Source organism: Felis catus, chromosome A3 (genome assembly GCF_018350175.1).
Source record: "Felis catus isolate Fca126 chromosome A3, F.catus_Fca126_mat1.0, whole genome shotgun sequence".
Lineage (NCBI taxonomy): Eukaryota > Metazoa > Chordata > Mammalia > Carnivora > Felidae > Felis > Felis catus.
Window position 1 is genome coordinate 34,296,928 of NC_058370.1, and position 14,707 is coordinate 34,311,634.

The following is a 14,707-nucleotide window of genomic DNA, read 5'->3' on the forward strand; positions in this document are numbered from 1 at the left end:
TCTGCCCCTCCCCTGCTCGTGCTCTGTCTCTGTCTCTCTCAAAAATAAATAAACAGTAAAAAAATAGAATTGCAGAATAGGTAGGAGATAAAGTGGAAACATGTGTCTGGAATATATTTTACTTTGTATTTGCACTGATATAGTCTCTCTACTGTTGCTTATTTTCTCCTCTAGCCTCTTAATTTTTAGTAATTCACATATTTTGTTTAAAAAGTAGCATCTGATAGTCATAAAAATAAAATATTTTATTTAGATGACATTATATAACTTTTCTGAGTGCTTTAATATAAATATGACTGTTTAGGGGCACCTGGGTGGCGCAGTCAGTTGAGCGTCCGACTTCAGCCAGGTCACGATCTCGCGGTCCGTGAGTTCGAGCCCCGCGTCGGGCTCTGGGCTGATGGCTCAGAGCCTGGAGCCTGTTTCCGATTCTGTGTCTCCCTCTCTCTCTGCCCCTCCCCCGTTCATGCTCTGCCTCTCTCTGTCCCAAAAATAAATAAACGAAAAAAAAATTTAAAAAAAAATATGACTGTTTATAAGCAAGGGAACTATTAAGAAGCAGAAAGCCTGGGGGCACCTGGTGGCTCAGTCAGCTGAGCGTTTGACTCTTGATTTCGGCTCAGGTCATGATCCCAGGGTTGTGGGATCTAGTCGAGTTGGGCTCCATGCTGGGCATGGAGCCTGCTTGGGTTTCTCTCTCTCTCTCTCTCTCTCTCTCTCTCTCTCTCTCTCTCTCTCTTTGTCTCTCTCTTTCTCTCTCTCCTAATCTGCCCCTCTCCCCCACCTGCTCATGCTCTGTCTCTCCAAAAATTAAAAAAGTAAAAAATAAATAAAATTTAAAAAAGAACCAGAAAGCCTGGAATTTCTTTCCACGTGCTGTTTCCAATCTGTAAGTGCCCATTGCAGTGGTACTCAAACTTCGGAGTACATCACAATCACCTGGAGTGTTTTATAACTGACATTGCTGGGTTCCCCTCTAGTTTCCAATTGAGTAAGTCTGGGATGGGGCCCAGGAATTTGTGTTTCTAACAAGTTCCCAGGTGATGCTGCTCTTGCTGTTCCAGGAACCCTTCTTTGAGAACCACTGATGTTCCTATGAAGTAATACCAAAAAAGGTAATGATAAAGGTACCATATCCACGCAATTTCTCAAAGGTTGGACTATTTAATGTGTCCCAGCTTTTGTACTAAAAAAAAATAATAATGCCGAAAGACATAAAGTGCTTAAGACTCAAGTTAATTTAATTCCATAATCATAAGGCAGAGTAGTACCAACTTTAGTACGTGGAGACTTCTGTACTTAATTTTGACTGACCCACATAGAGCAAATGTGATTCATCTGACTCAAAATTGAAAACCCAAATAACCTAGGTTGTGAAACACAGTAGGTGTTTATAATGGTGCCAAAAGAAGACAAATTGGTTATTTGAGTGATTGGAGGGATTAGGCCAAAGGTGTATAGGGAATAAGTTGCTCACACATTATGGAAAGTAGCAAGAAAATTACAATATGGAATATTTTCACTAAACATGAATCCAGGATTTGAGCTAGACAAACTTAATAATTTTGTCCTGGGTATTTACTTTCTTACAGAGTAAGTAATTCTGAAGAAGATTTATTTATTTTTATCTAAGAAGAAGAAATATAATGTGCAATAATGCAAAAATGATCTGTCCCTTGAATGTTCAATACTTATGTTAAGGACTCATGAGTTATTTGTTCAGAAAGATTATATACCCAGGGATAGTGAACCTGGTCAAAATTTAGGCTTCACAAGAGATTATAAAATTCAGTTGTTCTAGACTCTAGAGAATAAATTAATTTATCATAAAATGAAAAATTGTGGAATGAAGGGACAAAAGTTACAGTGGATTCCATTTTGAAAGTATGGACTTGGCAAATAGGACTCGCTTCCAAAGACGAACAATGATGTTGATCAATAATGTGATTCTTTGAGGAGATGACCTGGAACGAGATCCCTCACACACTAGGAAGGTAGTAATCAAGCAGCAAAGGAAGCTAATGATTATTTCTTCTATTTTGCCCTTGATGAAAAAGTCTAATACAATTATTTTTTTTCTTAACTCTATTTACAAAGGAGGCATGAAACATGAGAATGTCTTGATTTGAAGGAAGAAGAGGATACAAAGAAATTCTCCCCAGCATTTTGCCAAAGACAATTTTCTTTTAGAGCAATTCCACTCTCAACTGCTCCCTATTTTATTGTCCAAGTTAATATTTCAGAAAAGTTATCCAAAGACTGACTTTTGTGGTTGTCTTTCTTGGCACCATTGTTTTCAGAGTATTCTTCTGCCTTTGAATAGGTGAAGTTCATGTGTAAGCATGTATAGAAACTCAAGGTCAGTGCCCTCAGTTTTTCAAGGAATCATCTCTTTACAACTGCCATCATCATCAAGGAGCAGATGGGGCCCTTCTGTTTCTTTCCCTTCTTCCCCATTTACACTATTGTGTCCCTCCTTCCTGCCCTGACTCCCTATAGGAATGGCCAATTTAGGAGATGTTCCCAGTGTATTGGCTTTCCGTGTACTCTAGTGCCATAATCTCTCTAGCTAGGAGAGATGGCATGCCCCTTTGTTCCTCCTTAGCCACCTTGCTCCTGTCCTCTTTCTTCTTTCCCTCCCTCCCTCCTTTCCTCCTTTCCTTCCTCCCTCCCTCCCTTATTCCTTCCTTCCTTCCTTCCTTCCTTCCTTCCTTCCTTCCTTCCTAGCTTTCTTTCCAGGAATATCTTTTGACATATATCAGAAAACTATAGACTATTACAGAAAAAAATATTTTAAATGCTTTTGCCTTATTTGTTCACATTAGCTAAGAACCTACTTAATTAATTTATTTTTGTTTCCAGGCTGCAGTTTAATTCAACTTATACATTGGTCTCTCTGTTACTTGTACTAGCATTCTCTTTCCTTAACTCCATCTTTGTTTATTCTCATTTCAAATTTCCTGTCATTGAATTTTTGAAAGATTCTATATTTCTCAACCAATTGATAGAAATAAGCTTCACTGTGTTGCCACCTTGCAACCTTTTTAATAAAGGTAGTAAATTGTTGGTTCCCTTAGGGAATTTCTTGTGAAAGTCAAGATCAAGATGTATTGGAAGGAGATAAATATCTTTTATTAGTTGTCTTTCTTTGCTTTGTTCCTGCCTACTGTTCTGAAACTGAAATTGGAGTAAACATAAGGCCTTGTAAAAGAGTTTTTACACGATATTCTCCTTCTCATTGTTATGTAGTACAAATGTGAAACTTATAGCTATATTGCTCCTTTGTTCCCTTTTTGGCTCTAAGCTCAAGAACTCCAAAAAGATCATTTGCTCAAACTTCCTCTTGACAAGTAGCCCACTGCCCACCTCCCAGATCTGTCCAGATCTTACTCTGGTAACAAAATCTTTCACTCTCTTGTAAAACATTTCACTTTTTAATGAACTCATAGAAAGATCATAAAAATTCCCTCCTTTCCACATTAGCAACTGAAGTCTTATTTGTGTATGGACAATTTTAACTCCCAATTTCATCTCTCTCTTCTACATCTGGGCCAACTCTGAGTTAGCCCAAAATTCCTGGTGGGTAAGTCTTCTGTAGTCACTTGACTTGTCCTTGAACTTTTGCCTTGCAGTAAATATTAGCTTGATCTCTTAATGATTACCAGGTCTTTTCTTTCCCTTCTTCCTACAGCTCTCTCCTCTCAAGGACTGTAACTCTTCAGTTTCACAGTCTTCCCATGTGTTGTCTTTCAAATCTGACCTCATCCCACTCTGAGTCCAACTCTGATTGTGTTTCACTTACTCCCTCTCCATTCACAGAGAGGTGGTAATTCTAAATTAATACTGTTTGTGAGAATACCTAGAAAAGTAATGCTGTTTATATGAAAGCTTTGTGAAAAGTCATCTTCATTCATTTCTCAGTAAAGTTTTGATGGAATTATGAAATGAATCTTTTTTATTCATCTTTAGAGTAAAATTTGTGTGTTTCCGATTAAAAAAAAAAAAAAAGCTCGAGTAGTAGGTGGTTGAAACTGGAATAAATCTTTACCAAAAGGAAAGTGACCTAAAATATAGTGGATAAGAACATACTTCTTTTTAGCTCTGAATATGACAAAAATGAACTCTGGTTTGGGAATTAGGTAAGCTGATGCTTTTTATAGTTTTACTTTTTTTTTTTCAGGGAAGAAATATTTCTCCTTTAGAATCAGGCACTGACTCTTGATTATGATGTGGTGTGGCAGAACCTTTGAGAAAACTATTTACACATCAGATTAGATGATATATACTCATATGTCCATTTCCCAGGAAACAAAGTATTTTAAAATCTGATTAAGAATAATACAAGATAAAATACAGCATACAGTGACTGAGAACTCTCTGAAAGAATGCTCATTTAGTGGATTTATAATGATTATGATTATTTTTACAGAAAATTTGAGAATTCCAGAAATATACAAAAATCTATCAAAAGCTGAAGAGAAGGATTAACATAAAAATGTGATTTTTTAAAAACCATGACTCAGAATATTTTTAAGTTTAATGTTATTTTCTAAGTTGATTATTTGTAAATGATAGCTGTCTTGGGTCATATTCTCCAAACAGACCCAAATGTAAGTGGTTGTTTGCAAGAGATTTATTAAGCAAGTGCTCCTAGAGAAACCATCAGAGAATGGAGGAAAGGAGAGTTAAGAGGAAGAAGCCAACCAATGGTGAGCTTTGAATTGTAGTCCCCACCTCAACCTAGGGGTTTGCTCTGCCCAAAGGCAAGATTGCTGGGCTTTTATGCTTCTGTACCTGGTTGTCATGGGATAGGAGCTCTCTGAGGGGAAATAGTCTCCCAGGACACTTCCTGCTGTCTCTGCATCTGGGTTAGTGGCTCTACTAGGCCAAAGGTAGTCAAAGGCTATAGCTGTCAACTGTTAGGAAAGAAGTGTGCAAACACTGGGGTGGGGGGTGTATTTAACTGGTAAAGGGGACCAGCAATGATCCAGGTGGGCATCAGACTTTCTAGAGGAGCTTTATGAAAATTTTCTGAGTAACTGGAAAAAGAGCCTAGATTTAGTGAGCTTATTCAATCGTTTATAGTTCTTGATATGAAGAGGTAGCCTCTTTTGTGTACTTGCATTAGGTTGAGATTGATCAACAGTTGAATGAAAAGGAGTTTACTTCTGATGAATTTACAGCACATAGGCAGGACATTGAGGATGATTTGTTGATCAACTCAGTGAATGTTCTTCTGGGGAAAACACTCCCCATTAGACATATCCAGGCCTTATCCCTATTAATTAGCATGGAGAAAAGCTCAGTTGGATTTCTTTGTCTTACCAGAAAACCACAAGTGATCTGAAAAAGCAAGTCTTCTTTGAAAAGAAAAAAATAAGTGCCATATTATTGCATACCTGTCAGCTTAAAATATTGTCAACTTAATATATGTCAACTTAAAAAATGTATGTCAACTTAAAAAATGTATGTCAACTTAAAATCTCATTTTGGAAGGTAGATTAACTCCTTATATTCAGGATGTTCTGTGAGATTAAAAGGTCATCAAAATCCTGTGGTTGCTGCTTTTGTTGCATCCCATAAGTTCTGATATATTTTGTTTTCATCTTTGTTTATCTCAAGATCGTTTCTAATTTCCCTTTGATTTTTTTTCTTTGATCCATTCGTTTTTCAAGAGTGTGCTGTTTAATTTCCATGAATCATAGTTTTTTGGGTTTTTTTAAGCCTTAGAATGTCCTTGATGAAGCAGTAAATTTCTATTAAGCCTTAAAAAAATGTTTTAGTTGCTAGTACATGGGGAGGAGCGTGGCAGGATAAAACCCATACTTTAAGGCAGAAAAATATGTGATATATGTTGGAATAAATAGCTGAAGGAGAAAAATGAGTCTATCTGCATGGAATTTACAAAGTGGCTACCAGGGAAGGCAAGAATAAATACCATTTTCACATACTTAAGAAAATTTGGAGGTCACTAGGCATGCCATGAGAATGTGATTAAAGAGAAAAGACTCTCGTGTGTTTGAACCTGTGTAGGGCTCTGTGCTGACAGCTCAGAGTCTGGAGCCTGCTTCAGATTCTGTGTCTCCTTCTCTCTGTGCCCCTCCCCCACTCATACTCTGTCTTATCTCTCTCTCTCAAAAATAAATAAACATTAAAATAATTTTTTTTTCAAAAAAAAAAGAGAAAATATGGGGCGTGGGGTACCTGGGTGGCTCAGTCAATTGAGTGTCTGACTTTGGCTTAGGTCATGATCTGACAGATGGTGAGTTCGAGCCCTGCATCAGGCTTTCTGCTATCAGTCCAGGCCCACTTCAGATACTCTGTCTTGTTCTCTCTGCCCCTCCCTGGCTTGTACTCTCTCAAAAATAATAAATAAACATTAAAAAAAAAAGAAAAAGGATATTTCAGTTGTCAGCCCAGATGTGTCATGCATAGGGTTGAATCAACACATCTGGAAATAGGCCAAGCATCTTTAGGTCCTCCCCTTGACTTTTCTAGTCTCTAGGGTCCAAAGTGAAATCACTGCTTCAGTCTATAGTGATATTGATGGTACTGCTGAAGACACTAGTCCGAAGAAGACTTTTTTCAGTTATATTATCAGATCTGTAATTGCTTATATGACTCCGAGGCAGTTATTTTTTAAATGGATCTGGGTAGCATGTCCAGTGTCCTACAGACTGTCCTACAATAAGCTATAGCCCTGGTTAATTTGTCTTTTCTATGGGCAGTTGCTGTCTTCATTTAATATCTAGGACACAGTTCTCAAATTCCACTTTGCATCTGAATCACCCCAAAGATTAATTAAAGTATAGATTCTGGGCTCCACCTCAGAGGTTCTGATTCAGCTAGTCTATGGTGGAACCTGAGAATTTGTGTTTTTCACATATTCCAAGGTGTTATTGGTGCTGATAGTATTCCAGGGACCACACTTTAAGAACCACGGATTTAGGGAAATGAAAGAATTTAATTCATATAAGCAGATAGGTGCTATGCTCAATATTACATTAAGGTAAGGTTAAAGGACTAAAGTAGCTTGCACTACCAGATAAAAAAGCTTAGGTGGCTGTTTATCCATAGTGAAATAGGTGTAGACCAGAGATAACATTTTAGACGATTTAAAGGGAAAAGCTGGCTACATGTACATCATCTGGACTTTTCAAGTGGAAACAGCTTATGTGCCTGATTAATGTATATCACTTCCATATTTCATTGCAAGTGACTTTTTATGGAGATCAGATTGTAGGCTCCCACAAAATATCCACAAAGAGAGTTTTAAGCATTTATGAAACTATTTGCCATGTGATGGATATTCTTTCTAATTAATCTTATTGGCCTGAAATGAGGCCTTTGTTGAGCACAGGCATAATAGAAAACTATGACAATGCAATCTTTATCATTGTTGTCACAATTAAAAAAAATATTTTCAGTCCGTAACAAATGCGATACCATACTTCTCTGTAAGAATGTGGTGAATCCCTCCATGCCTGTTAATAAATTAGACATAGGAAAATAAAATATATTGGTTATAAGCATCCAGTATGTTCCTGATTTTATTCAGCTTTAGAGCATATACAGGTTTCCACAGTGATTATGCAGAGGTTTTTCTGTTTTTTTTTAAATAGTGTCAGCAACGTAAAGTTAAAATAAAGCCAATTAGTATTGTTTTAAATTATACCCGTTTTCATTCATCATTTTAAACAGTTGTGAGAAGATACTAATGCTCTAGAACCTTGGAATCATGTGTGGCATTTCTGTCCCTGCTCCACCCCATCCGCGACCTCCCTCCCCTGACCTGCCTAGTCCATTGATGCATTAGGTTATATATGCATCCAGTTATAGACATAAATGCTGTTGGAATTGTTCTATTAATTTTATGTCCTAATAAAGCTTTGGTGCTATGGATATAATTTTATGTTGACTTACAACAGCTTTAACTTAAACAATTTTTATTATTACATGAATATATAGAAGTTTCTCAGGGAGCTAAAGAAGGAAGTAAGAAGGAAATTTGGCTCTTTCATAACTAGGGGCTAAACTATGTTTTTGGTTTTCCACAGAAAAAATTAGATATTTGTCAATAAATTTCACGCTGCCTCGTGGGGACACAGCCTGTTAAAATTAGTGCCATATTCTATGTATCATAATATTTTTTTCCTTGTGCATGAACAAAACTGTGTTCTTTTAAAAATTGGATCACTCAGTTAATATTCCTGCTACTTTGTCAATATTGAAAAATAATTCTTTAGAAAAAAAATAGGTCTGGGAGAATGGGGATTCTTTTTCCATTCTTTACTCAGTCTCGGTGATATGGGGTAATTGATATGTTTTCTTTTGGTCTCAGTTTCCTAATCTTCAATCTGTCCCAGCACCGTAAGTCTGTGATTCCATTAGAGTAATTGTTTCCTGTAGGTCATATTCAAAAATGATGACAGTATTGCAATCATTTTTATGCTGGGTGGAGTGCCAAGGTATGTGAATTCATTTACATCCCTTTTTAATTAAGTGCATTAAAATATGGAAACAATGGGGGCAGCATATTTGTTACCTACGGCTGCAAAACACATTACTGGAAACTTAGTGGCTTGAAACAACAACCATTTTTTATTTTACAGTTTTAGTAGTTCAGGGTCTCACCTACTTGTAGTCTTACAGGCTGCATTAAAGGCGTCTACTGGGCTGTGTTCTCATCTGGAGCTGGAGTTCTTCTTCCAAGCTCATTCAGGTTGTTGACACAATTCTGTTCAGACTGAGCCCTTAAATTCTTAGACAACACACAACACAGGAAACAGGTGATCATCTCTGCTGCTTCAGGTCTCTCACTCCTAAATCCTCTTTGGAGAGACTCACCCAGGATACCTCCCTTTGGTTAAGTTTAAGGCACTTGATTGAAGACTTTAATTACACTTGCAAAATCTTCACATTTGCCATATAAAGTAACATCATCACGGGAATGATAGCCTCTCACCTGTGCCATATTCTGTTGGCTGAAAGCAAGTCTTGGGTGCTGACCACATTCAAAGGGTGAAGATTGGACAAAGGCCTGAATCAGGGCAGAGGAATCATGGTGGCCACCTAGGAGTTCTGCTTACATCAGGTAGGCAAGACACTGAGATTTGTGATGCCATTGTAGAACTGAACAACAGTTGTCACTCAACTTTTCCATCAGTTCTCGTTTGCACAATGGAAGCTGTCATACTCATGTCACAGTGGTGTTGCAGAGACTGATGAGATAATGTATGCCAATATTATCTCTTACAATTCTTGGCATATTGCTGTTTGTCCATTGTTAATAGTCATGGTTACTATTGCTATTATTAGTATATTACTTTGACTTTGCCTTCTTTAGTGATAGGAACCTCTCATTGAATCACTGTAATTTTTCAGTTTTTATTTTATTGGCTCAGACTATGTCAATAATTACAATACAACCCATAACCCATGAACTATGTCATTGTTTCTTCTCCATTTCAAATGTTAATCTAATTTTGCATTTAACTGTGACACACAAATGTGAAAATTGGTTTTCTCTAGAAGTGGTCTTTCTTATTTTGGTTTCAAGGTTTTATAAAATATCTCTGGGGTTTTAGATTTTCAGATACTATTCTTTTGTTTATTTGCATTCTGTGTTTTTCTTCTAGATGCGTTACCTATCCATTTTAGCCTTTTCTACTAGCATCTTTTCTCTTTCACCCAGAATGGGAAATGTTGCAAGCATAAGATGTTATATGTACACAATAGTTCTTTCCTGTTAAGTGGAGATCTTAGTTTAATACTTCACTTGATTTAATAGCAGCCCAATGAAGAAGGTGTTGCTGGCATCTGCTTCTCTGTTTGACAGACAAGGATACAAGGCACAAACATCTGTAGTAAGGGGCTTAATAATGCACAGATTGCAAATGATAATTCCAAGTTTTCTGCTCCCTAGTTTTATGGCATTTTCACCATTTTAAACCTAGCTTGGTTTCAATAAAGAAACCCAGATGTATCATCTTTCTCTTTTCTCTGCTGTGGTTGGTTTTGATAACCTGTGCACCTCATTTCCATCGGTGTTTCATACACTAAGGATCCAATACAGACTTTGGGGAAAAAAGAAAAAATGAAGGCTAGAGAACAAAGGAAATAAGAGAGTGGGAGAGAGTGCGGGGATTTTTTTTTTTTTTATTGAGAGGTACACTACACAGATTTTTACTCCCTCAGAAGTGGAATAAAGTAAAGGAACAAAGAATTGAGTCTGCTTCATCTGCTTCTCTTTAAATTAAAACCCTTCATTAAAGGATTCCAAAATAGTTTTTTTTCTTTAACATTGGGCATTTTAGGGAGGTTTGACAGTCAATAAAACATATTAATGTCTTCTACTTTTGGTAGATCGAAGTTGAACTTAATGAATATACCACATGTGGAGGTATCCATAATCACCCTCCCCACATGCCCAGCCATTAATATCTTCTCTGTGAAATGTTTGTGACTGTAATTGCTGCTCTGATTATATATTGTGTGAACTTCAAGTACGTTATTATATCGGGTGACTAATGGAATTTGGTGACAATGCACAGAAATTGGTATTCTGGAAAAGAGTTGGTTTTTAAACTGTATTCTTTCCTGAGTTTGCAGTGCATTTCATGGCTCATCTACCTCACAGTGGGTTCATGGCTGATGGATTGAAATCTTTCTGCTGAATAGTAAACATCAGAGATAATTTGGTCTTCCCTTAGCGTTTCTCATCACTCATTCAAAATATCAAAAATAAGTACTTGATTACTGTTAATTCACTTTCATCTGTACTGACAAAGGGAGAAGGTACATCTGTCAACACTTTAGTGGATATATGGGGATGGGGGGTCCTAGGAGTGTGGTCTCCAAGCTCTGTAGGGGGCCACTGTATGCCTTGGAAATAAAGCAGGTCTACTAGTCCATCCTTCCTTTACTGGCCAAGGTAGGGCACCCCAATCCTCTTTTCATTGTTGGATGGGCTTAGAGGTGAAAGAGAACCAATTTCCTTCTTTTGCTTTTCTAAAGATATCTTTAATGTTATTAAGTATAAAGCAAAGGTTATATAGCATAGCATTTTCAGCAAACATAGAACAATTTCAGTGATTGCTTGAATTTTTGAACAGAGACATTTGCTTTTATAGGGTGAAATTTAATGCTAAGAACCCTTATTAGAGTAGGTGTTGATGCCATTTGTCATTCAGTAGTTTTTCTTCAATTAAATTGAAGCCTAGATTCACCACGAGGCACACTTTTGCACTCAGGAGGTAAAATATTTTTATTTCACACTTCTCTGTATAAAGGAATGACAGATGTCGATTCTTCATACAACATATTATAACATATAAGTAATGTATAATTTTATCAATCATGTTAACCTAAAAAGCCTTATAATAACAACCCCATGAATGAGTATATATCAGTGCTTTGACAAGCACTGGTGTGGTCTATGGACCAACAGCATCCACATCACCTGAGAACTTATTAGAGATGCAGAGTCTCAGGTCTATCCCAGTCCGGCTGATCCAGAAACTGATGGATGGCACCCAGCCAGTCTGTTTTAACAAGTTTTCCAGATGACTGTCATGCAAGCTAAGCTTTGAGAGCCATGGGTATAGAAAGTGTTATCATACTCATTCTATAGATGATACAGTTGATGCTTGATGTGTCCCATGATTGGTTGGATACATGACCAGTTAATTTTAGGGCCCTTCCTCAAACTCAGGTTTTCTACTTAAACATCATGTGACCTTCCTCTCTTAATGAGTAAAAGATAGTGAAATCCATAAAGCTGGAAATCAGTATCTCTTAAATGAACCAAGAAAGGGACCATTTCACTGCTTTCTAATAATGAGAGTAAATTGTTAAAACTATTAACTGGAGAAAATTAACCTAGAAAAAGTTTTAATGACATAAGCAACATATTGTGGTCCTGTGCATTGGGTTCCTCATTTTCTTTTTAGTGGAAGTGAGAATAGAATGTAGTTAAACCCCAGGGGGGTAGCTGTTGCGTGTTAATAGAAGTGGGAGACACTATTTTAATCATCACTTTCTACTCGAATGAGTCCATTGGACAGCTTTTCCACCTGGGTCTTTCCCATGCCACATTACCCACGTTGATAGTGCCCTGCGGTGGTTTTCCCACACACACAATTTTACACACAGGCAAGAGAAATTTCTTAGACGCTGTGGTATCGGAATGAATCCCCAGGGCAGCTAGCGTTAAGTACCCCTCTGTGACTTGGGGAATGAACGTTTCTTCTTGAGCTGAGAGTAGAAAACAGTGTTCATTATCTGTAATATAAAAGTCTATATAATGACTCCTGCTAAGATCTAGTTCTTTGTGAAGTCACTTTGGGTTTTGTGTGTATAAACAAGTAGAGTTTAAGGCTTTGTTTGCTCAACTGGAAGGAATTTCCTTCGATAGAAAACCATGATATAAGATGAGGTGAATATGTTATGTATGTGTGTATGATTTTATTCTGCATATATGGAAAACATCATGTAACATATATGGAAAAGTGTGACAAACATAAATGTCAGTGTTTTATGGATAATTTTAAAGAGGACACACATGTAATAACTACCAAGTCCTGAGTGTTTGTGATAACTGTCCACGCATCCCTGCTGTGTATCTCCCATGGCTTGTAGTTTTCTGCACACAATTCCTGCCTCTGTGCATTTGCACCTACTGTTTCCTCTTCCTCTAACCCTCCTTCCCGACCAGAACACAGAATTATAAGGCTGGCAAACTGTTTCTCGCCCTCGTGTATTAGCTGAAAAGATGCCATAGTCCTTTGTAGCCCATGTCTCAGTGTACTTTGAAATGTCTCCTTTAAAGTATAATAAGTGGTTTTGTGCATGAGCTGCTCAAAACAGCTGTTTTCTGCATTGTTGGTGTCGTTCCTCAGTACCAAGCCGGTACCTGCCACATAGCAGCATTTGATAAATAATGCACCATTGAACTAATGACTGGCATTTCTACTTGGATGAACCCCTCAAACCAACATCTCCAAAATGCATTATCATTTTGCCCAAACTTCCAAGTCCCAATGGAGAATATGGAAACCCTAGGGCTGTTTATGACTCCTCTCTTCCCTGTAGACAATTCTACCTCCATGTTATGGCTTTCATCTTTCTTCCAGTTACCTCTACCTTCATTTGATCTCCTGTCTCTCAAATGTCCACTTGGTTCTGGTCTTCCGTTTGAAGCTTCTTCAAGCTTAGGGCTCTTCCTGCTTCTCTCCTTCCAGCACAGGTTTTGGTTGTCTTGCTGTGGAGATAACAGACCCAGACCAGCTGTTCCATCGCCTCAAGTCTGAGGACTTCCTTATGCATTTGCCTAAGTGAATCATTGAGTCTAGCATTGATACCATTCTTTTCTAACACTGATAAGGTAACCTTCACTATTGCGAATGGTACAGCCTTAGGGGAATTGTAGTACCAGATCTTCTATCCTGCAAGATCTTTGCTGGGTTGCTCTCCTCACACCCCAGGGTTTGGGAGGATTTCCAACAGTCACACCTGGCAAGGAATGGGTTAAGGGATCCACTAAAATGGGAACAAGCAAACTTATAAGTCCAGGGTGAGCAAAAAAAAAAAAGAAGGCCCTGTTTCTTGTTCACAAGAACAAGCTGTGAAGCTTGGGCTTCACATATAAGTGCACTGGAGCCACGTGTTCTGTTGGACCTGCTGTGTGGTCTTTCATGCCAGTGGACAGACTCCACCCCCACCCCTGTGACTGCAATAATGAAATCAACCTCTAGTGCAGGAAAATAATCAGACCCTTTTACACGGAACATTTGGAACTGGTGGCAGCTATTTGAAGGAATTGTCTGGGAACCCCAACTACAAGTACTTGGGGATATTAGGGCCCATAAGAAATTACACCCACTGGTGTTTAGAGGTTCTGAGCAGCAGAATGATGCTGCAGTGCCTCCTGTAAGAAGAAGGGAATTAGAGGCCTGCGTCCAGCTGTCTCATTGTCAGCATGAGTCAGATGCATGACTGTTCATTGCAATGCCGCTCCATCTCGCCAGCGTAGTCTCCTCTTAACTTGGCGACGAGTGTTGTCACAACACTCATGGCTCAGTGTCCTTAGCTGGACTCTCAGGGTTTCCATCCTTTTGCCCATATCCCTTTCTGGTATCATCTCCCATGACTTTTCTTCATACGTTCTAGGCCCCAGTAATGGAACACTGAATGTTGCCTGTGAAAATCCCCTCCCACGCTGCCATTACATTTTCCCTGTGCTGTTTCTTCTTCCCGGGTGCCTCTCTATCCCCTTCTGCCTCCCTACCCTTCTCCCCTGCAGTGTTCTCCATCTCTAAGCATTTCTAAGCATCCATACCTCAAGGTTCTGTCCAAACCTCTGGTCCTTTCTTATCTAGATATTTTCCAGTGTTATGCCTTCCAACTCCTTTTATCCACGCTCAGTGACTCCTTCATGGACTTTTTTTGAGCCCTGGGGGAAAAACTTTCTTTTCTCTGTTGACTCCCATAGCAGTTAACTTTATAGTTGGCATTAACACATCCTCCCTTGTCTTATGCATATACATTTCTTTACTCCCTTGTTTGACAGCAAGTCCATCCAGAGGAGCTATCACATTTTATGTATCTTGTATCCTAGAGTAACTTGCATATTATGGGTGTTCAGTAATATATAATGAATAAATGAAAAGATCGAAGCATAAGATATGAGTGCTAAAGGCTGGAGAGG

At 38.2% G+C, this 14,707-nt stretch overlaps 1 protein-coding gene across 3 annotated transcripts in view; it reads left to right on the top strand.

The window, feature by feature from the left end:
* PLCB1 (phospholipase C beta 1) overlaps positions 1-14,707 on the top strand; it is a 695,993-nt gene that overhangs the window by 218,216 nt on the left and 463,070 nt on the right. The gene's annotated exons all lie outside the window — the stretch shown is intronic.